We start from the raw sequence: 22,818 nt of genomic DNA on the forward strand, positions 1-22,818 counted from the left end.
AGATGAAACCAGGATCCTGATTTCATCTCCCGGTCAAAATTAAAGCTACAGTTTCCCTTCCTAGATGTAATGGAAAACAATGGTTTAAACGAGTGCTTCCCAAACTTGGGTCTCCGGCTGCTTTTGGACTACAGTTTCCATCATCTGTGACCACTGGTCCTGCTAGATAGGGATGATGGGAATTGTAGTCCAAAAACAGCTGGAAACCCAAGTTTGGGAAACAATGGTTAAACAAACCATGATGGAAAGGAGAGAGGTGGTGAAGAGGGGCATGACGGGGCTCTCAAAATTGTTACCCTGTGGATTATTTGAGTGGGCCAAATAATTTGAACTGGCCCTACCTTTCCTTGAAATTCTAGGTAAAGGTAAAGGGACCCCTGACCATTAGGTCCAGTCGTGGCCGACTCTGGGGTTGCGGCACTCATCTCGCTTTATTGGCCGAGGGAGCCGGCGTACAGCTTCTGGGTCATGTGGCCAGCCTGACTAATCCGCTTCTGGCAAACCAGAGCAGTGCACGGAAACGCCGTTTACCTTCCCGCCGGAGCGGTACCTATTTATCTACTTGCACTTTGATGTGCTTTCGAACTGCTAGGGTGGCAGGAGCAGGGACTGAGCAATGGGAGCTCACCCCGTTGCGGGGATTTGAACCACCGACCTTCTGATCGGCAAGTCCTAGGCTCTGTGGTTTAACCCACAGCGCCACCCACTTCAGGTACAAAAACAGCTTGTCTAGGACAGTATGCATGAACAAAGGGATGCTTTTAGTTTGGTCCGAAGCTGTGCCAGCCTGCTATTCCTGCTTGCCTACGAGTTAGCCAGGGAGTCACACAAAACAGGTGTGAATTTTCTTAACAACTTCTTGCATACACTTTGCTATATTTTGAGGTTCACTTCCGCTTCTCTGTACCCAATAAAACGGTAATGTGCAAACTGCTGAAATACAGACATTGGGGCCAGGAGTTTAGGCATTTCCTCTGGAAAACGGATCTGACTGCAAGAAACAGAATGTGTGCACTGTATTAGTTTAAGCAGGTACACAGAGGCTGGAGTGAGCTTCTCCTTTGTGGAGCACCTGCAAGGAAGTGATATCCTAACCGGTTTCCATGTGCATATGCCTCCGCTGGCTGCTCCGATCAACGCCCATCAATTAAACAGCTGAGACCTAAGCAGAAACATGTGTCCATGCCTCTCGTGGGCTGCCCTCCTTTCTCAGTGCGGTGTAGTGAGAAGGCAAGGGCATAAGTAAGGCTGCAGCCAGCCAAGGGCTCATAGGCTATGCAAATAGGGTCCCCCACCCACTACAGCTTAATTCTGTCTATTTTTCTGAACTGGGTCCATGCATGTTTAATGTCACAGTCTTGCCATACACCTCTCGGAAACGAGCGAGATCATTCAAAACAGCTGTTTATACATATTTGCGAGAGGGAGGGGAAGCCACTACAATGCGCTGCGCTTCGTCTCATGTCAAAAATTCTTCCAAGTTATTGTAAAAAGGGATTGGGAACAGGAGCCACAAGGCAAACCCCTCCTTAATTTTCTGTTTTTCCTCCCGTTGATTCACTAATGTTAAGCCCTGGGCCTGTGTTCCCATCACTAGAGGAATTCCCGTTGACTGCACACAACTGATGTTTGTATATGTTACTGTAATGCTTCAAAAGCATCAGAGCCCGCTGCCTTTATTAGCCAGAACTAAACAAAAAGGCTGGATGATCCTCTCGTGACCTTACAAAACTTCGTGCGGAATCATAGTCACTCAAGGGCACCCCAAGTATCCGTCTGTGGGAAAGGGATCGGGGTTGATTAGCACATTTAAAGGCCAGGGGGATTGGCAGAAGGATTCAGAACTCAACAGATAATGGAATGCCCTTAATAATGGAGCTAAACATTCAGTGTTTGAGAGCCAGTTGCTCAGCTCTCGGAACTAGAGGAAGAAAGCAGTCATTGCACATTTGCATGGGAGCCAGCATGGTGCAGAAGACAGATTGCCCTGCCAAGGAGTCCTGAGTTCAGATCTCTGCTTAGCCACTGATTGATCTTGGGGCAGTTGTGATTTCTCAGCTCAATCCACCTCACAGGGTCACTGCAAGGGGAAAATGAGATAAACCCCATGTACATCACCCTGACTCCTTTGGAGGTGGTGGAATACAAAAGCACAAAATGTGGAATTGCGTGTTTAGCCATACCCTCCAATTAAAATGGGGACATCCTATTCAGTGCTTTTTTTCTGGGGGTACGCATACCCCTAAACATTTTGTGAATCTAATGGGATAAGAAAGTAAAAAAGAAAGAAAAAAGTTTCTTCTCTAGCACGGTAAATGGTCAGTTCCATTGCTACCCCCGGTGGCGGCCTCATTTCCTGTCACAGTGTTTCCTGAGTCTCAGACAAAAGTGAGCGTTTAATGTGTGAAGTAGGAGTTGAAATCTAGCACTGTGATTGGTCAGTTTTGTTGTTACCACCTCCGATGGCGGCTTGATTTGGCAACGGACACCAACAGCAAGCAGAGGAATCGGGAAGATGTTAGTGCACACACAACCTCATGCCAATGTGGAAGGTCCTGTCAGCTGTGTAATATGAGGTATTGCATGTTCTTTGTACTTTTGTCCATTAACTGTATTTCATTTTCCCAATTTGAACGATAAAATGGTGATTTCCTTCAATCAAAATGAGAGTACCCCTAAACATTTTTTTAAAAGAAAAAAAGCACTGGTGCTATTCATGAATAATAGTAGTAATTTTACTATTTATACACTGCCCATCTGACTGGGTTGCCCCAGCTACTCTGGGCAGCTTCCAACATATATAAAAACATAATAAAACATTAAAAAAATTTTCAGATGGCTCAGGGGCCAGATAACTCCCTACCCTCCAACATTTCTCCAATGAAAATAGGAGATGGAAATTTGAGTTCCCTCAGGTGCACCCAGGTTTGTTGTTTGAGTTGACAAAACAAGAGTCATTTTCCTTTTTTAGAAAGAAGCAAACGAAGGCCTATAATATTTCCCCCCCCCCTCTTCCACACATTCATTGCAGTTATAAAAGCTGAAGGGAGAGCATGGCCATTTGGATTCCAGGCGTGAAACTGTGTTCACAAGTCTTAACGTCTTAAGAAGAAATACATCTCAATCATCCGCACTCTGAATGTTTCATGGGGAAAGCAGAAGAGTTCCTCGTGTTAAAAAACCCTGAGTGTTGCGCATTGGTATTCTACACCCCAAAGACACAAGGCATCAGGCGTTGGGCAAAAAGTTAAGCATCTTACCCAGAATAAAACCAGGATTTTTGCCGCCGTCAACAGATTTTAATATGTTTGCACTTGCCACATAGGCAGCAGTAAGTGAAACTACATAGGCAGCAGTAAGTGAAACTTCTGTTTGCTTTTTTTTTTTTACCATATATACGAAACGTGCTTCTTTTAAGATGTTCTTTTTAATTCTCAAGATGGTGCTGCAAAAGTACCACAAGGAAAGGTTACACAAAGCAGCCGCAAATAAAGTGCATGTGCATTAATAACTTAGCTTGGCTTTTTGTTTAATGTCCAAGATGATTGGAACAGATTGTATCATGAACTACTTTCCCTTTCGCTAATTAAATAGCACTCCCCACTTTCCATAAAGCATGCTGGTTGTTTTTTTTTTAAAAAAGAAAAAAGTATCTATAGTCACTCCGCTGGATAAATTACTTTCAAGTAAGTGCCATAAAGCCCATTACATTCCTTCTTTAGAAGTGGATCAGGTCCAAACAGACAATCAAAGGATTTCAAAGGGATTATTTTAGATTAGTAAAAAGTAAAGGAGTCATGAGGCTCTGACACGATCGTAAAGGCAGAACGGATAAATTAGAAGCCACATACCAAACAAAAGTGCTCTTGCAAAAGAAGCAGTGGATCCAAAATGAAAAAAAAAAAAACAGAAAAAGAAAAATCCTACTGTATTAACCTTAGCCCAAATGGAAATCTGTTTATACAGGAATAAAAATGTCAGAAGTCCAATGCTATCTCCTTTGCAAATCAAAAAATGCCATTTCAAGTGAAAAATAATAAGAGCCACAAACTTAAACTGGGCTGACTAAGTAGTCTGGGGCCAGGTTGAGGGGGGGCAGTGAGAAACGGGGGCCGTTCTTTCTGCAGGTCCCATTTTCAATTTCGGAGAACAGCCCATGTTATGATTTAGCATATTAATGAACCATTATTGCATAAGTAGTTTTATTGGAGATATATGACCTGCTAAACGATGCTGTTTTTCCAGGGAGGGGGGAAAGTTTGCAATACCAATTCTATGGGAATGTTTCCTGCTGCCAGTTCCTAAATCTTTCAGGAGCTGTCAGCATGCTCAGAAATCAAGCCCAAAATACCCTAGCAGGCATCAGGACATGCCTAGGCCTTCTATTTTATTTTTTATAAAAAATGCAATAGAAACCATTGCAGAAACACCTTAAAACATGAGAGATTATTGAGAACAAGATCATCCTATCACAATTGTCAATCTGAAGGACACTGTCAGGTACGTGAAATTTAAGCTGCTCCTCGTCGAAATGAAACTTGACATTTAAAAGCAAACTGGGTTTTTTTTTCCTAGCTAATTTCTGCCCAAAGTAATTATCCTCAGAGCTACATTTACAACCCCCTTTGATACTAAAGTGAAATTCTGCTCAGAACAACAAACCAAGAATAGAAGTCTGTCATTTCTAGTCAGACTCTGCCTAGAAATAGGATAAAAAATTGCAAGTAGCCATGTTGGTTTATCGAGGGAGTGGGAGTGGTGAAACCTTTTATTAGGACCAAATGAATGGGCACAAAGAGGTAAACAAGCTTTAGAGTTCCTTAAACCATTGTGATGAAGAGTTTTAATTGACTTAATAATAATAATAATAATAATAATAATAATAATAATAATAATAATAATAATACCCCGCCCATCTGGCTGGTTTTCCCCAGCCACTCTGGGTGGCTACCAAAAGGATTAAAAGCACAATAAAAAATTAGACATTAAAAACTTCCCTAAACAGGGCTGCCTTCAAATGTCTTCTAAAAGATAGTTGTTTATTTCCTAGACATCTGGAGGGAGGGCGTTCCACAGCGCAGGTGCCGCTACCAAGAAGGCCCTCTGCCTGGTTCCCTGTAACCTCACTTCTTGCAAAAGCTTGTTCACTTCTTTCTTGGCCCATATCTCAATGGTAGGGAATGGGGTTTTTTTGTGTTTTTTAAAGGATTTTAAATTCTAGTGAGGTTCAGGTGTGAGGCAAGAGGAATGATCACACCAGAAGAACCTGGAGATCCCCAGCCAGTCAAGGTCAACAACAATGTGCTAGACCAGTGGGAAACCTTTGGGCCCCCCAGATCTTCCTGAGCCAGAAATCCCATCAGCCCTAGCAAGCATGGCCAATGGACTGGGAATATGGGAATTGTGGTCCAGCAAATCTAGGGTGGGAGAGAGGCTACAGATAGAGACAGAAATAGTCTGACCCAGGTTAAGGCAGATTTTTCGATTTTTTTACTTGATTCAAATGAAGGACTTACTGTTATTCTTGCGTGTGACCAAGATGCTTCATGGCCTATTGGTAAGCAGAAACATATATCACAATTATGGAAAGAGGCTGAGAGAGCATATATGGACAATTATTTTACAATAAACTTTACTACAACTTGAAGTTGGTATATGGTTATATTTACCCCTCTTACCTTACATAAAATAATAAATCTGTAGGTAGGATAATGCAGATGACCAAACTATCCTGGGTTCAGAGCTCTCACAGACCCTCCAAGTGTCCCTATTTCCCAGGGACAGGCCCCCTTGAAAGCCATCCTGGTTTCTGATTTGATCCCAGAATGTCTTGCTTTCCCTTAGGATGTCCCTATTTTCATTAGAAAAATGTTGGAGGGTGTGGAGTTATGTTACCCCTGAGCCAAGGAGATAAGTAACCTTACAACCTCTAGAAGGCATTTGAAGGAAGCCCTGTACAGGAAAGTTTTTTTTTAAATTATTATTATGTTTAATATTTTATCATGTTCTTATATATGTTGGAAGCCACCCAGAGTGGCTGGGGCAACCCAGTCAGATGGGTGAGGTATAAATAATAAAATTATCATGATTATTATTACAGAATAGGATGTCCCTATTTTCATCAGAGAAATGTTAGAGGGTATTAGCTCATCCTGGATATATGTGGCTCATTGTACGTGCTCTGGAGAGGGTCACAACCAGAAAAATTCAAAGGGAATATGTGGTTCCTTCCTGCAAAGGCTACAGGTAGCTTTACTGGGGATTTTAATGAGGCACTATTCATTATTTCCGTAGCACATGTAAGGCATAACCCAAACAAGTACATAATATAGAAATGTACTTAGAAATGCCCTGCAATGGGAACTGCACTAATACCACCATGTCCTTATGACTCATTTCAATGTGCTGTCCGAGTATTCCTGCCCAAAGCTTACTAGGAAACTGATTACTAGTGCTTCCATCAAATCTGATTACCTGGACTATCCTATTACCCCGTTCTTATTCTAAAGGCCATTTTCCAAAGTGGTGCTCCAAAGTTAAATGGACAAGACCTGTTATTAGTTAATGAGGGTCAGGAAGGGGGTGGACTTTATTTAAAGCATCACAACGCTGCTTAATCTGGTAAAAGGAAGATTTCCGTCCCTTAGTAGAGTGATCTACGTGGCTATTCGAGTTGTGCCTTTCAAATTATGTCAGGGAAGCAAATCTAGTACTTTTGCACCTTACAGACTCAGTGTTTTTTTAAAAAATATGTTCTGTGCTATCAATAGGTTGAAGATTTAGTTTAGTTTGTTTTAAAAGTATTTCATTTATTTATTTAGTTTATCTTGGTTTATTAAAAATTTGTTAAAGACTATTAAAGGGAGGGCAAGTCTTGGCAGCTGGGTGGGTCTCTACTTGCAACAACTCCTTGGGGAGACACTGAAAGAAACATCAGAGCAGGACTGGACAGAAGGTCGATCAGGATCTTGCGAGAAACTGCTGGAGGGGGAGTCTATCCAGGGCAATCACTGTGCTTGCAGAATTGCCTCTTGTTTGTCCTGCACTCCCCTAAAATCGCTTTTGGAGGAATGAGAGACCTCCTCATCCAGAGTAGGTTAGGTGGAGCAAGAAGAAAGGAAGGGGAAGTTCAATTGCCTGAGTGAAAGTCATTCCACTATCTTAATGACTTCGTTGGTTACAATGTTAGGTGACTTGTCGTACACCTGAAGGACGTTCTGATACTCAGTTGTTTGACAACATCAACAACATTACTCCTCCTTCAGTCCTTAGAGGCCCCTCCAGACTGGTGGGATTTTGTGAGTGGATTTTGCAACGCATCATTGACACAATAATAGTACATCAGTGATGGATTTATATTGGACTGCCCACATGTCATTCTACTGTATGAGTTGTTCTGAGCTGCTTCCCCAATGTTGCCACATTATTGCCATCTGTAGGGGCACTTTTGTGCTGTATAGTGGAAAAAAAGCAAGAGAAAACAACAGCAAACCTGGAGTATTTGTAATATGAAAAGTTACAGGATTTCAGCAAGAAGCTACAGGGATCTGATTGGAAACAGGGCAGTAAATCAACCCCCAAACCATTGCAGGTGAAAACAGTTTTAAAAGTGAGATCATGTGGAACCACCCCAATTCAACTGTGAACTCAAATAATACACAATAGAAAGACACTCATAGGAGCCCAAGATGGAGGCAGAAGTAACTGATTTGGAGACTGAAACTGGGGAAGCAGTACAAGGCTGGAACTAGACACATCAAAAACGTGTTTCAGGATAACGCGTTGTAAACTTCATAAAGGGAAATCATGTTGGCGAAAGACGGGACTCCGCAGTGCCATCTGGTGTCGAAGTGTTATAACACATATAAAGTGCTTTTTCTTTACTAGTGTAGCTGAGTCCCAAGTCATTGAATTATATCTTTGGTGGGATGTTGCCTACCCAAGCTCATGCCATTTTATAATAAAACACTTACTAAAATTTAGTCTCAAGGTGCCACCCAACACATTTCTTTTTATTGTGTATGACTGTTGGTATTTGCATAGTGTCTGGCTGCAGAATGGTGATGACTCTCATAGATAACCAAGGCATTTCCACCATCATGGAATACTGTGTTCTCAAAGACTTGATACTGAACTCATTCAGCACCTCCAGGAGAGATCAAGCTATATATTTAAATAAATACATGCAAACCTATGATAAAGGACATTGTTTTAGCCCTCGAAACTCCAACAGTGATAAAGCTGTCCCCGTTGGACAGCTGGGAATTTTGCTAATATAGGAAAATCTCCCAGATGGTGTGGCAGCGTGTAAATCCTCAATTTTAAGTCCCCTGGATGAGGAATATGGCTACACAGGACATGCAAAAGCATGCTTGAGAAAATGTTTATGTCAGCAATTTATAGTGCCCCAAAGGGACCTGGGAAGCACTCCCTGGTCAGCCCCAGAGGACCATTTGCCTGGGGAGCTTGTAGCCAGGGCTGCTGCAACAAACAGCTATGCAAGCCTTTGGGAGGCAGAGACATGAGAGGACACCAGAGGAGGCATGAAAGGAAAGGAGGACCGAGGCCAGTGTTGCCCATGGCACCCCTGATCATCATTGAAGGCATCTCAGGGCACACTGGTTGAAAACCACTGGCTTATAGTATTTAAAATGGCTCCCCCCCTTGTAGATTCATACAGAAATGGGACAGAACTATCCTATGAATGTAGGCATGTAAGACTGGCACAGACACTGAAATCCATCCCTAGCCTTTGGCTTTTGAACCAGCTTCGAAAGAGTCAAGAAGGTCTGGCAGTGGTGATTAGCCAAACCTCCAGGTCAAGTGATGATGTATTCAGAAGCAACGGAAGCTGCTCAGAATGGAGGTGGGTGGGCAAACTTTGAGAAGAAGGCTGTTGTCTTTGTGGCCTTCTTGTGGGCTTTCCAGTAGCATCTAGCTGGCCAACAGGATGTGTGACTGGTAGGGGGTAGGATCTTAACTCAAGAAGGAGGTAGATCCTCACCACCACCACAGATGACATTTCAATTGTTGTTTTAACCTGTTTTAAACCACTGCCCACACCTACATCCATTGATTGCACCATCTCTCTCTTTCTCCTGTTTTACTCACTGTTTTCTTTTATTGCTCTTTCCTGTGGTCGTCCGTCCCCCCCCCCCCGCCGCTTTTAAATTTTGTTGCTGGCCATTCTTGATCATCCCTTTTTGCAACGAAGAGCAGCATGGGCAATATCCCAAATAAATATGTAAAGGACACGTGGTAACAGACGCTTCTCAAAAGCAGGATCACATTCCAGAAACAGTTTCAACTCAAAAGAAGCAGGCCGTGTTGTCTATAGACAAGTGCAACTCTTTCCCCCACTCCTGTCCCCCGCCCCACCCCCAGGAAGAACTGTTCAATAAATTTCAGTCTTATCACCTGCAGGTTGAAGATTAATAAGGGGATGCTCCTGCACAACTTCCATTGACATGAAACAAGATAAGCCTTTTCCTAGGCCTTTCCAATTCCAGAAGGAAGAGAATTCTCTCAGCAACTCATTCCTGCACACACACACAAATGAGAGAGAGAGGGGGGGGCTCCAGAACTGTCACAAACCTGGGTAGCTTAACACTCTTATAGAAATTGTCCCTTCCACAGGTTATCTGGAATCCCTGCGGCTAAGTGATAATGCTGATATCTCTCATCAGCTTGGATAGATGCCCTCACTTTGAGGCTTGGGTGAGATCCTAGGTCACTTCCATATGTCTTGTTTTTAACCATTTGTTCTGATTTCTTTGCACAACATTTGCAGGGAGGTTCTATAAGGTCCACTGCATATTGGACATTCATTCTGATTTGGTGCGAGGGAAGTTGTTGTTGTTTAGTCATGTCCGACTCTTCGTGACCCCATGGACCAGAGCACACCAGGCACTCCTGTCTTCCACTGCCTCCCGAAGTTTGATCAAACTCATGTTGGTGCTGGGGAAGTTATACAACACTATAAGCCAAGCAATTGCTATTCCACACTTTCCTTACAGCAACAATAATTTTGGGTGATTATATATATATATATATATATGCAGGTTTTGGTGTCCTCGGGTGTCTTCCCGTGTAAAAGTTGGGGTGTCTAGGCGACGTTTCGACGAGGTCTCACTCGTCATCTTCAGGCTGGTGCTTTCGGCTTCTTGTTACTGGAACAGAGCAGGATCTCAGTGTTTGAGTTCCTATAAATACTGTTGAGGGGGTGTGGTGTATAGCCTCCAATGTTCTGGGCAGAGAGGAAGTTCCCAGGCTAGTGTGCCTTTTCTTCTTTTGTTCCTTAATTACTTGAGGGATATCTTGAGTGATTTCTTGAGTGATATCCTGAGTACCACTTAGGTGGGTCATTAGGTGTGGATTAGTTGCTAAAGTCTTTGTGTCTTGACCTCTTGAACTTTGTGAAGAGTTTTTCTGAGAAGATGGCTGTACTGCACTTAGTTGTGCTCTGGCTTGGCTTCGTGTATAGGGGCGAGCTGTGGTTTTGTGGCCTGTGTCAGCCAGATCTGTGTAGGGATTGCAGGGGGGTGCAGCATCCGGAGGTGCCACCATGGTTTGGCTACTGGATGGTGTCTGTAATTTATCTGTGGAGAGGGTCTGGGTTTGGGTCTGGTGTGGTTGATTGGTGATAGCGTTCTGTGTGCCTCTGGATCTGGTGTCAGTTTTTGTGGGGAGGGCTAATTTCCAGATGTCTGGCAAGCGGGATGTGTCGTCACGCTTGTTCATGTTGTGAGGGTGTTTCTCTATCTCGATGGCTTCCATGATTATTCTCTTGTGTTCTCTCTGCCCAGAACATTGGAGGCTATACACCACACCCCCTCAACAGTATTTATAGGAACTCAAACACTGAGATCCTGCTCTGTTCTAGTAACAAGAAGCCGAAAGCACCAGCCTGAAGATGACGAGTGAGACCTCGTCGAAACGTCGCCTAGACACCCCAACTTTTACACGGGAAGACACCCGAGGACACCAAAACCTGCATTCCTGTACCCGTGAAAATCTACGAAAGCATATATATATATATATATATATGCAGGTTTTGGTGTCCTCGGGCTCTGTTCCAGTAACAAGAAGCCGAAAGCACCAGCCTGAAGATGACGAGTGAGACCTCGTCGAAACGTCGCCTAGACACCCCAACTTTTACACGGGAAGACACCCGAGGACACCAAAACCTGCATTCCTGTACCCGTGAAAATCTACGAAAGCATATATATATATATATATATATGCTTTCGTAGATTTTCACGGGTACAGGAATGCAGGTTTTGGTGTCCTCGGGTGTCTTCCCGTGTAAAAGTTGGGGTGTCTAGGCGACGTTTCGACAAGGTCTCACTCGTCATCTTCAGGCTGGTGCTTTCGGCTTCTTGTTACTGGAACAGAGCAGGATCTCAGTGTTTGAGTTCCTATAAATACTGTTGAGGGGGTGTGGTGTATAGCCTCCAATGTTCTGGGCAGAGAGGAAGTTCCCAGGCTAGCCTGGGAACTTCCTCTCTGCCCAGAACATTGGAGGCTATACACCACACCCCCTCAACAGTATTTATAGGAACTCAAACACTGAGATCCTGCTCTGTTCCAGTAACAAGAAGCCGAAAGCACCAGCCTGAAGATGACGAGTGAGACCTTGTCGAAACGTCGCCTAGACACCCCAACTTTTACACGGGAAGACACCCGAGGACACCAAAACCTGCATATATATATATATATATATACACACACACACACACATATATATATCAGGTTTGTTTATTTAGCTAAGAAAACAATATTCCATCCATCACCCTATATCCCAAAGCAGTTTACAAAAAAACAACGCAGAATTGAAAACATTGATGAAAGCATTAGAAAATAGAATATAACAACAATCATGGTGCAACAACATCCTGAAAGAAAATGGCAAAATCTACTTCAATTGCACGCCGTCAGTTTTCCATTTCACGATTCAGCCCTACCCACAAAATGCCAGCAGGCTGGAAGCAGCACTAGGCTCACGTCCATACTCTCCAACTAGTTATGACTGCCCTTCTTCAGATTCACACCCTGGAGCTGACAGATAACAATACACTGTTTCCTTTAATGCTCCTCAACTTTACTGCATTTTCTCTAATGCAGCCTAATCCTGCTCAATTTCCAATCCTCTGCTGCTCATACATTTTGAAAGAAGCACCATTAACACTTGCTTTTACACACATTAGGCTTTGAATCAACTTTGTTTTGTTTTTAAAGGGGCAAAAATCCCCTAAAGGGCAGCGCTGGAGAAAGTTTAAACATTTTCTATTCATCCTGTTCAACACCGCTAACCAGAAAGCCGCTGAATTCCCCCCGCCTCCCCGCCATGTTCAGGACTCCACTGCATTTGCTATCAAAGGTGACATTATAAAAACACTACTGAGATGATAAATGATTACATGGTAGAACCACCTCTTATCTCCATTCAAAACGAAACACAAGGAGGTCACTTGCAAAATAATTGTTCTGGACTGCTTTTGATGCTTAAAAAATGTACATTGCCCTGTTTATTTATTGGAAAGAGCAGTATCTAAATACTTTTACAAATGAATAAATCAAAGCAATATGGTTTAGCAAAGGGATAGCCAATGTGAGGGTCTCTAGATGCCATTGGATTGCAGCTCCCATCAGTCTCAGCCGGCATGGCCAGCGACTAACAAGGAGAACACCATGTTGGCTGTCTCTGGTTTTGGAGGGAAAACATCAACATTGGATTACTATAACATGAGAAATATGTGATGGATCTGAATGGGTTGTTCAATCAGTCTGATTATTTTTTTTTAAAGACCTCTAAGAAGTGGCTACTCAGAATACTGCCATGCAAACTCTAATCCTACCTATGCTTCCCCCTTCTATCCTAGTTTGAAGGTAACGGATTGTAACCTTGGAGCCCAAGAAAGTAAAATCTCTCACTGCTTCCATTTCTTCCCCTTCTATTTGCCAGGAGGTGATGGGACCAGAGGCCATGACCTTAGCTTTTTTGATTAAAAACATTAGCATTCTGCTATTGCAAGAAGGAGCAAGGGTCTTCACAAACAGCCAGACATTGGTAAAATAACCCTAAGGGAAGGTCTTGTGGAAGGGCTGTAGCTCAGTGATAGAGCATCTGCTTTGCCTGCAGAAGGTCTCAGGTTCAATCCTGGGCATCCCCAGGTAGGTAGAGAACCCTGCCTAAAATCCTGGAGAGCCTCTAAGAGTCTTTGTAGACCATACTGAGATAGACCGACATGCTGAGATAGATAGACCAATGGGCCAACTCTGCCAAAGACAGCTTCCTGCACTCCTTTGTATGTGAACTGCTTTGAACTAGGGTGTGGTGGTTTCTTTGTTAAAAACCACAACATTCAGAGAAGGGACTTGGAAAGGAATATTCTTCAGTGGGTCCAGTGCCTCTCCCAGACATTCCATTGCCACCATCCTGGCTAGGGCCTCACCTGGCTCTCTGCAAGCATCGCCAAGTTTGTTCCAAAGCGGGTATCATTTCTTAGGAGGGCTGGCTGGATCTGGAGTAAACATTCCCAGTTCATTAAGATTTGTTGTTGCTGAACATTTTCCATTACCTGGATTTATGTGCTGTGTGGTGCTTAATCATGTTTGCAAGGAGGAGAGCACTTTTCATTTTTGCTTTTCAAGATTGTGCTGGTGATCACACACGCACACCCACTTATAAGCATGCCCGCATATACAGATTCTTTTCATTTGGGTGTGCGCAGGGAGGGCGATGAATGTTGATGTTTATGAACTTCAAGGTATGGCAGCCTTGGAAACTGAAGTGCTTTGTTTATACAGAGTCCAGTTACAACCCAGAGGGTGCCAATGCAAACTTCTCAGGTCAGACTGCCATGCCAGAAATGTCACCCACATTCCCCTACTTAAAAGGGCAGCCCTCTTTCGAAGCAAAAAAAGTGGGGGGACACCTCCCTTTGCAGTCACTGTGGTTTTAAAAATCTGAGGCCTAACTATGCTGTCTCAAACACAGCAGTTTTAAAATATGCTTTTATCTGATTCCCCCATATATTTTTTTTATCTCAGCAGGAATCCACTATTACCAGCTAAGCTGATTGATTGCGTCCTCTAACCAGCCTCTGCACCAGGCACACAGCATGTCCTTTGGACTGGAAGTCAGCTTTCATCCACCAGGACCACCTGGATCAGCAGCTATTTTGGGTACTGTCAGCACACCACAAGGTCAGAGCACCTCTTTTCTTTTTGAGAGATGGCAGCATCTTACCTGCAAAACGTGACGACATTCTCCTTTCAAAAGAGTCAAGTTCCCCACACTTTTACTGGAGCTCTCCGGAGGGAAGTATGATGCATCTTGTGGCAATTTCCCTCATTTGTTCCAATTTGTTCTTTCTGATCTTAGACAACAATGTGAGAAATCATTTACGGTCCGAAGAGTGCCTGTTTCAAAGCCTTCCATCTCTTTGTCACGCTCTGGTGTGACCAACACCAAGGCAGAACTATATAGATCTGGGGTTCCAAGTGTGGCACCCAAGGGAATATTGGTACCCCCTGCCTCCTCTAGTTTTTTTAATTTTGAAGGGTTTGGAGTGCTTTTGTTGTTGTTTGCAGGGAAGGGCACCTATCATTTTTGGGGTGGCTTCCTTTTTGTCATGTGTTTTATTTATTTGGGGGCCTTAGTTTGGCTGCCCATTGTTGGGTGGGGGTTCTGAGCATCACTAATTTCTGTGAAATGATCATTCTGTAGTGCCTATAGGGCATTCTGTAGTGCCCTATAGACAGACTCCATTCTCTTGGGCTCTCACTGAGTACTATGGAACTAGTAAACTGTAATATAAAAATGAGTGGTGGGGAATAAGTTATATTCTGTCTACATTCAAAGCCGAACCTACCAAATTTTCACTTTCAGAAACAATACATGAATCGAAACACAGCTGCGCTTTGAAATTTTGTAGTGCCAGGCTCTAGCCAAGTACAAAAATGCAACACTAGGATAAATTGTGCAAAAAAATATGCATACATTTAGTGAAAATAACACACAGTAGTAACACATTCTATTATGGAAAATTCATTTGCAAAAATGTGCGCATTAAGCAAAATTGCAAACCCAAATGTGTATATTCAGAGAAATTTGCTCTAAGATTGATGAATTTTCATTCGGACTATTACAAATAATTTCAAACTGATGTGAAAATATGAACATAAGATTGGACAAATTAGAAACTAAAATTGATAGATTTACCTGTCCACTTTGGCACTGGGATGGAAGCAGATCCATGTTGCCTCCTTTGAAATGTTAATGTCCCCCATTTGCGAATGTTTGACAAAATAACTATACACCAGTCAGAAAGACTAATTTCCTTCTATGTAAGTGAATGGCTACCATTCACTACTGTGCTGTTCTGAAGACTCTCATGGCAGTGGAGACAACAATGGTATCTCGTATCTGACGCAATTTTGCAGTGTTGCGTATCTACGGACACCATGCCATATAGATCTGTGTTGTGTGCTTGTGCCACATATAGACTTTACTCCCGTTCCACTTCCCTACCGGTCTAGCTGATGGGGATTTATGGAAAGGCTAAAATGTTTGAAAATATTGTAGGGAAAATGTGTTTTTCTGTTGTTGGAGGGAGGAATAAGCAGAAGTGTGTGGGGGTGTGGGGGTGTGAAATATATGCAATACTTATCAAACCTCTACTTAACTTTATGACTTCTTGAACATGAAATGTATTGTGCATAATAATTTAACACATAAAATTGTACAGCTTGTTATGTTTATGAAACTCTAAAGCATAAATGACTTCATTTTATGAAAAACAATAATTACAAATATACCCAGTGTCAGCTAGCGAGGGAGGGGGGGCAGGGAAATGCAAGTTGCTGTGCCCTATGGGAGTCAAGTATATCTTAGGGCTTTTATGCCAGCTGAGAAAATAGGAATAAATCATAAATACATTTTGAAATTAGGAAGCATCCGCATTACAGTAAACAAAAGGTTTTATTACCTGGGCTTATAAGCAGCATTGTCAGGCAGAAAAAGAAAAGGTGTATTTTTTAGAGAGAAGGAGAAGAAAACAAGTACCCCTGTATAGCAGCAAAGGTTAGAATCATCATCTTGGTGCCCCTGAGTGCACAGATTGGACAAATTCACGAAGCCATGATGGCTATGGTCTGCCTCCACAGTCAGAGGCCTCTTCTTCTTCTTTGGCGATCACTCATAGCCAACTAAGACTGGCTTCCATGAACACGGTTTTAATAGTGAGTCTGTGGAGGCCAGTTCTGGATCCACATGTCCTTCCACAGTGGGGACATAGGTTTTCGGGCAGGAGTTGATCATGGTGAAGGTTTGCCAAATGTACCTTCCTCTTAGCACGCTTCTCCCTCTCGTCCTGAGTTCAAGCGCCTTCAAAGTCCATGACACCTTTGATAAAGGCTGTTCTCCAACTGGAGCACTCACAGGCCAGTTTCTCAATTGTTGGTGTTTATACTACTTTTTTTTAGAATTGCCTTGAGAGAGTCTTTAAACCTCTTTTGTTGACCACCAGCATTACACTTTCCATTTTTAAGTTTGGAATAGAGTAGTTACTTCAGAAGACGATAATCAGGCATCTGAACACCATGACCAGTCCAACAAAGTTGATGTTGAAGAATTATTGCTTCGACATGGGTGATCTTTGCTTCTTCCAGTACACTGGCAATAGTTTGCCTGTCTCCCCAAGTGATATGTAACATTTTTTAGAGACACCATTGATGGAATATTTCAAGGAGCTGGAGATGGTGTTTATAAGTGGTCCATGTTTCACAGGCATGCAGTAAAGTTGTTAGTACAATAGCTTTGTAAGCAAGCATTTTGGTGCCCTGCAATTGTCCTGGTCCCCAAACACTCTGCCCTTCAATTGGGAGAAAGCTGCACTTGCCAAGCTCAGGCAATGCTGGATTTCAGCATCAATGCCGGTCCTTGTGGAAAGGTAACTGGCCAGGTAGGAGAAGTGTTCAACACTTTCCAACTATATACTATTGAGTTGGATTTGTGGCACTGCAGCGGGGTTGTTTTGTGCTTGCTGGTGCAGCCCTTTGGTTTTTTGGATGTTGAGCAAAGATATTCAGCGTGGTTTGGAGATCATCATCTGAGTGTGCATACACTATGTTGTCATCAGCATATTGAAGCTCTATGATGGAAGTTATGGTAACCTTATTCTTTGCTTTCAGTCTACTCAAGTTAAAGAGCTTTCAACCTGTTTGATATATGATTTCTACCCCGGTGGGGAGTTTTCCTTTGACAATGTGTAGGATCATGGCAACGAAAATAATAAATAGAGTTGGGGCGATAACACAACTCTGTTTAACACCTGTTCCCACTGTGAATGGTTCACTTTGAGAGTCATTGTTATCTGTGATTGTTGCTGTCATATTATCATGGAGGAGCAAATTTATCTCAGCAGCCGACAGTCGGAGGTTACCTTCTGAATACCAGTTGCAGGAAACAACAGGAGGGCCCAGTGCTCTTGTGCTCAAGTCCTGATCAACAGTTTCCCACAGGCATCTGGTCACTGTGAGAACGGGATGGTTCTCATGGGTCTGATTATGCAGGCTCTTATTATGTTCTCATACCCTCTAACATTTCTCCAATGAAAATAAGGATGTCCTGTATATATATATATATAACTATTTTATTATTTGTACCCCATGAAACTGACTGGGTTGCCCAAGCCACTCTGGGAGGCTTCCAACATATATAAAAACCATAATAAAACATTAAACATTAAAAATCTTCTTGGCTCTGGGGGGTCACATAACTCCATAGCCACAAACATTTCTCTGATGAAAATAAGGATGTCCTGAGGAAAAGCAGGTCATTTTGAGAAGAAATCAGGAACTGGGATGGCTTCTGTAAATCCAGGACTGTCCCTGGAAAATAGGGACACTAGAAGGGTTTGAGAAGTTGTTGTCTCTTTCTTGTCAGTTTGCACCTTGTTTATGTGTATATTTCCAAACAGTACTTTTCACGAAGTTTCAGTCAAGCTGCTTCTGTCACAAAGATGGAGGAGTCTGAGGAAAATGGGAAACAAGTGGAGCCTGAGACTGTTCTTTGCCACCATATTATAGAAGCAATATACCAGACAGACGCCCAGACGGCATGAAGTAATTCTGGACCTCAGCAGAAAGAGCCTCATTCAGAAAAGAAAAGGTCAACCCTCACATTTATGCATATGTATTAACTCCCCCCCCAAAAAATGTACAAAAAAACTTATCTTAGTGTGATATTTTACTGTATGTGTGATATTTTACTGTATTTTTGGTTTTTATGGAAGCCGCCCAGAGTGGCTGGGGAGGCCCAGCCAGATGGGTGGGGTATAAATAATAAATTATTATTATTATTATTATTATTATTATTATTATTATTATTATTATTATTATTATCAACCCAAGAGGTTGAGTCCATATTAGGAGAAGAAAGAAAACAAAAGATGCTACACCACTTTCCCTCTTTATAAACTTCCTTAGAAGCAGCTGTAGGCATATTGAGCACTATTAAACATTTCCTCACAACAACAGAAAGAGAGTTCAGATTGTATTTATCCCAGATTATTGTATTTGTGGATCTGTGAGGAGTGTGAGTGCAAAAGCACTTCCCCAAGTATATACAAAAATGGAAATTTAACACATCTCAGATGTATTGTAATAGCAGCATAAATGTCTGGGTTAATGTTATGTGTATGATTAGAGATTTTCTCCTTTTACATAAACATTATTTTTGCACAACCTAAAAAAAATAGAATTGACAATCATCATGTTAATAGATGACAAAAATCTCTAAAAGGTAATTGCATATGTACATTTGGCGACAAAGAATGATAGCTGGTGCATATTGGGTAGATTTCATTGACAGATATGATCTAAAATCCTGCTCCCCCCTCCTCCTCCACCTACACAAAGATCTTGTTGAGAGACTTTTAAATGCATAATGTGGGACAATAAGAAAATAAGTGCAGCTGCTTCTTTCTCACAAATAGGTCTGGTCCAAATGCATTGCTGCTAATATTTGAACCACTAAGAGGGGACTGTGAGCTCCCTGCCCCTTTACATCCATCCCCTCTTCTTGCCTGCCGTTGCCAGATTTCACCAGGTATAGCAGGGTAGCCAATGGACCCCGCAATCCTCTGGAGAAGCTGGCTCCTCTGCTAGTCGCCTACAGATGTACGAGAGGATGCTATCCTGTCACCAGTGTTGAAGGGGGATTCAAAGGCCAGGCCAGTCATCTTTTCCTCATGGAATTTTTTTGGGGTGGGGAATGGATGAAGGGGCAATCTTTCCATATGTCCCAGGCAACAAAACATCTCTGGCCAGTCCTCGATATGGCAATATGCCTCCATGGACCCTAGTTATGATTCATGCTTATCAGGATTTCCTTCATTCACCATGGTTTGCAAAACAGTTCCAATGTCCATTTAAGAGACAGACCGGCATCACACCTGCACCAGGCCTAAATGTGGGATACATCAGTTTTGCCTCTTGGCAGAGTGATCTCTGTGCTGGACTGTAATTCATTTTTATTTTTTTTAAAAAAACTTATGTATTGATGTTTCACAATTATTATTTTTTACAGAAATTCCTTTATCCATTGACTTCCCATCCCCCATTCCATAGTTTCCATTTTTATCCTTAAACACTGCACATAAAGGTAAAGGTAAAGGGACCCCTGACCATTAGGTCCAGTTGTGACTGACTCTGGGGTTGCGGCGCTCATTTCGCTTTACCGGCTGAGGGAGCTGGCGTACAGCTTCTGGGTCATGTGACCAGCATGACTAAGCCACTTCTGGCGAACCAGAGCAGCACACGGAAACGCCGTTTACCTTCCCGCCAATTTATCTACTTGCACTTTGATTTGCTTTCGAACTGCTAGGTTGGCAGGAGCAGGGACCGAGCAATGGGAGCTCACCCCGTCACGGGGATTCGAACTGCCGACCTTCCGATCGGCAAGTGCTACGCTCCATGGTTTAACCCACAGTGCCACCCGCGTCCCACATATTTCACACTTAATATTCAATACACCCTTTTTAACCTTTTTATCTTAATAATTAATGGTGTTTCTCGTATTTCAAATCCTGCTTGCCTTTTCATCTCACTACAATAGTTCTTTAAGTACTCGATAAAAAGTCCCCAATCCTCAAGGATTCCCCCCCCCCATCATTTCAGTCTCTAATCTTTGCTGTTAATCTTGCCAGTTCCGCATACTCCATTGTTTTTGAAAGCCATTCTTCCTTTGTTGGAACCTCCTCTTCTCTCCATCTTTGGGCATACAGTATTGTTGCTGCTGTCGTTATATACATGAATAAGTTAACCAACTCTTTTGGTGCATCATTGTCTAGAATTCCTAAAATAAAAGCTTTGGGTTTCTCGGGGAAATTTTAAAATCTCATTATATACTGTAATCCATTCGCAGTAGTGACCAGCTAGAAAGGGGTTTCACTGCAGACCTGCTGGCCTCCTGGCAGCAGCACCTCTGCCTAATACTGGGGTGGTGAGGCAGGTCAGTGGCAAGGTTGGAGCAGATCAGGCACAGTGGCAGAAGTGCCAGATTGGCTCTGCCAGTGTGCCGAAAGCCACCACCTCCCTGTCTCATCCCATCACTGCCCTAGCAGGAGCACCACCACCGAGAGCACAGCTCTCTCTGCTCCTGTCCACTATAAATCCTTACATTTATGGTTTTATTGAGATATCCTCTGATGGGCCTCTGTCTGAAAACATTCGGTTTGTTGAATACTTTACCTGCTACTGACAACAACCTTCCCCACTCAACACACACAAACAAACACATATATCCCACCAGTTACTACATTTCCAGACCCTCCATGCACCCCTATTTTCCAGGGACAGTCCCAGATTCACTGAAACTGTCCCGGTTTCTGATTTGATCCCGAAAGGTCCCTCTTTTCCTTAGCATGTCCCTCTTTTCATTGGAGAAATATTGAAGGGTATGGTAGGACAACCTTATTTTCATCAGAGAAATGTTGGAGGGTATGGAATTGGATGCCTTCGGGGCTTTGCTTCTGGTGGAACTCACTGGAACTCAGTTCCGGTACCTCTCAGGTTGGCAATTTTGCCATTCTAAGAGAATAAGGGAGGTGTTCATGGCGAGTTCCAGCACCTCTTTTCCTAGGAAAAAGATAGCACTGGGTATTTTCATCAGAAAAATGTCAGAGAATATGCATTCCTGCCTCCCCTGGGCAGCAGGCCTTGTGTGTTGACTTTCTAGCATCACCAGCATTGTTAACAGGAAGGATTAATCTGAAATTGCAGGTCCTTTAACTCCTTGAACAATTAATTTCATTCACCTCGCAGCGCCTCCTTACACGAAGCGCGTCGTGATAAGTATGAGGCCGCACAAACGGCGCGAACCGGAGATAACTGCAGCTGTACATCAGGTCCCATCAGGATGCGGCAGGTTCTCTGTACTGTGGACTCCATATATTAGCCCTCAGAAAAGTTGAATCAGCACACAAGTCCATTTCTTGAAAGGTATTAATCGCTTTAAAGGGAAAGAATAATAACAGGGCGATAGAGAGTGAAGGAAGGAGACGGGGAGAAATGCAATCTGTTAGGAGACTGGGACAGAACAAATGAAAATTAGAGCGGTAGTTTGCTGTCACGAGAGAAGCCTAACCGGTGAGCTACACTTCTCGGAATGGCATTTTGCTCCTGTAGTAACTCCTGTGAATCAGCGGACTCTTATATGACCATAAACCACAGCCGGTGACCAGGGATCTATATAAAGGCATTGCCCTGACTTATTCCATCAAGGCTGGCATTAGATGGTTGGGACCTCCAAGGGAATGAACCTAGGGTCTCAGCTTCCAAAAGTTAGCTCCAAGTATGTATGTGAGCGTTCTCAAAGGGAAGCCATAGGCAGCCCATCATGACTTTTTACTTAGGGATGAAGCTGGTTCAGTTCATCTGGTTTCTCTCATCAGGTTTCCCCCCCCTTCCCACAGCTGGATGTGTACACTGATTCCACCCAACAAACTGCACAATGGGATGGAGATAAGTTGATCTGTGATGGCTCATCTATGCAAACAAGTGACCACGATGCAGATGTCATCAGATGAAGAGAATGCATAGTCAAATAGGCCCACAATGAAGGACAAACTGCAGAGATCCCAAGAACTGAAAAAAAATGAGAAGCACGAAAGAATAGAGCACTAAAGGGAAGTAGTAAGCTCTTTGGAGCCCCAGGGTTTCCTATAGGCTGGTGCCCAAAGAAATCACTCATCAATCATAGCTCTGATTTCACTCATTGGCTAAAAACATCGAAAGGTGGGGGAAATCCCTTAGAAGTGTCTTAACTTTATTTCTATGAGGGCCTCTGCTGATATGGGTTCTGATGTCATTCATCCAATTGTACCATTATAAACCAGACACAGGGGAGTGAGGAAAACCCTTGAGTGCTCCAGAAATGTGTGGAAGAATTGGTGTTCCCTGGAGGAGCCCATGGAAGCATGTGCCAGGCAGATGTCTTCTTATGCTCTCACCACTTCTGACACCATCGTGCTGAAGCAACATGGGTGGTAGGGCTCCTTAGGGTTAAAAGCTTCTTCCTGGAACAAAGCAGATTTCAGCTGTTAACCCCAGCAGACCCACCCAGGTCCCCACTATCAACTCAAATGGTAGGACCAAGTGGAAATGGCCCAATGTCTTCCATTAAAACTAAACCCCTTGTTTCCATTTTAAATATGGGGCAATTGAGAAATCTTTGCAGGATTACACACGTACAGTATTCTTAATTGGAATAGGTCTGAGAAAATGTGAGACGAGAAGCATTATGTGCTTCCA

General features: G+C 43.0%; 1 long non-coding RNA gene across 1 annotated transcript; it reads left to right on the top strand.

Moving 5' to 3' along the window:
* Positions 1-13,960: 13,960 nt before the first annotated feature.
* On the top strand, positions 13,961-22,404 carry LOC309371584. The gene is made up of 3 exons (XR_014169220.1): positions 13,961-14,208; positions 21,331-21,507; positions 21,981-22,404. It is a non-coding gene; the product is annotated as an uncharacterized lncRNA (long non-coding RNA).
* Positions 22,405-22,818: the final 414 nt, after the last annotated feature.

This window comes from Podarcis melisellensis, assembly GCF_964234715.1.
Source record: "Podarcis melisellensis genome assembly, chromosome: 6".
NCBI classification, from domain to species: domain Eukaryota; kingdom Metazoa; phylum Chordata; class Lepidosauria; order Squamata; family Lacertidae; genus Podarcis; species Podarcis melisellensis.